Source organism: Magnolia sinica, chromosome 6, assembly GCF_029962835.1.
Source record: "Magnolia sinica isolate HGM2019 chromosome 6, MsV1, whole genome shotgun sequence".
NCBI lineage: Eukaryota > Viridiplantae > Streptophyta > Magnoliopsida > Magnoliales > Magnoliaceae > Magnolia > Magnolia sinica.
The window spans coordinates 51,379,992-51,381,898 of NC_080578.1; the positions used below are offsets into that span (position 1 = coordinate 51,379,992).

Below are 1,907 nucleotides of genomic sequence, written 5' to 3' on the forward strand. Positions count from 1 at the left end.
TGTTGCAAGCACAAATACCATAGACAACTTCCTCAGCCTTGCCCTTCTTAAGTTCCATAGCCTCAAATTTTCTTGTGAGACTGGCCACTTTAGCCTTTAGATCATCTTCCTCTTTTAAAACATATATTTCACCCTCTCCTTTGATTGAGAAGGCTTAGAAGTGGTGCTAGGTCTTGGGGAGATGTCCCATGATTGTGTGTTTTCTGCGAGTTTGTCAAAGTAATCCCACACATCATCAACATCTTTGTTCATGAATTATCCATTGCACATCATCTCGAACATTTGGTGCGTGGAAGATGTTAGTCCTTCGTAGAAGAAACTTGTTATGCGCCACATTTCAAAACCATGTTGTGGGCATGAACTGACAAGATCTTTGAACCTCTCCCAACATTGGAAGAATGTTTCATCTTCCTTTTAGGCGAAGTTTATGATCGACTTTCTGAGGTTATTTGTTTTATGGTATGGGAAAATTTTCTTAATAAACTCCCTTGTGATGTTGTTCCATCTACCAATCGATCAAGGACATAGTGAGTGCAACCACGTCTTAGCCTTTTCGTCTAATGAGAAAGGAAAGAGTTTCAGCCTGATCGTGTCCTCAGACACATTAGGAAAGTGTAAAGTGGCATTATCTCATCAAACTCTTTCATGTGTAGATATGGATTTTTAGATTAACTTCTAATTCTGATTATAGATAACTCTTTTTCAGTCTGGATGCATTTTGTAAGTTTTCTGACTTTATCAATAGTATTTGATTTTTTTTCTTAGAAAGGCTACCCAAGATTATTTAGTGTAGTCATCAACTACCACCAAAAAATATTTTTTTCTGCCTCTCCTCTCTGTTCTAGTTGGTCTGACTAAATCCATATGGAGAAGTTCAAGAGCTCTTGTTGTGGCTAAGGAGTTCACTTTTTTGTGACTACTTCTAATTTCTTTACCTATTTGACAAGTGCCACATATTTTTTCTATCTATTTCAGTTTGGGTAGGTCACGTAAGTAATCTCTTTCGATCAATTTATATAAATCTCTATAATTTACATGTCCAAGACATTAATGCCATATTTCATTTTCATCTGTTTGAACCATATAACATGAATGGTTTGCTGAGCAAGAGTTATCAATAATATAACAATTTTCAGAAGTTATGCAACCATTTAATATTACATTTCCTTTCTCATTAATTATCTCACATCCGTGATCTGAGAATTTTACGCTATGTTTATTATCACAAATCTAAGATATGCTCAAAAGATTATCTTTTAACCATTTAACATATAAAATATTTTCAAAGAGATGTAAGCTAGGAAGCTGTACATTGCCTTGGCCGATAATTTTGCAGTTGTTTCCATCTCCGAATGTAAGTGAGACTTCATTTACTTGGTTGATGTTTGAGAATATAGCCTTATATTGAACATCCACTATCCAGGTACCATCTTGAATGGCTACTTGCTTTGAAAGCTGTGTGGATTAGACACTTAACTTTAGGAACCCATTTCATTACGGTACTAGGTTTAGGAGGATCTCTTGCTTTATGCTGTGTTTGAGAGTTAAGATTTCTCCTTTTTCTATATACTCTAGTCTTACCAGAGTTGGATTTCAACTGCTCTTTTATCAAGTCTACAATTTTTTCAGCTAAAGGAGGATTTCTGTTATTATTCCTTTGATGTTTATAGTAGTTGGAAATATTATTTATTTTAGAGACTTGAAAAGGTTTTAAGCTTTTAAAGTGATTTCTTTTATAGTTTGAATCTTTTAGAGGCTCTTCTTATCGTAGTATGATCAGTAGCCTTCTGTACTTAACTGTTAGTAGAGTTGGTATTGCATTTAGTATTGGAATGTGTTAGATATCAATCTGATCCTAAAGAATCGCACTTAACTATTATTAAACGGATAATTAGATATGTTGTAAG

At 34.3% G+C, this 1,907-nt stretch overlaps 1 non-coding gene across 1 annotated transcript; it reads left to right on the forward strand.

Moving 5' to 3' along the window:
- Positions 1-340: 340 nt before the first annotated feature.
- On the forward strand, positions 341-447 carry LOC131250233 (small nucleolar RNA R71). The gene has a single exon (XR_009173159.1). It is a non-coding gene; the product is annotated as a small nucleolar RNA R71 (small nucleolar RNA).
- The last annotated feature ends 1,460 nt before the right edge of the window (positions 448-1,907 follow it).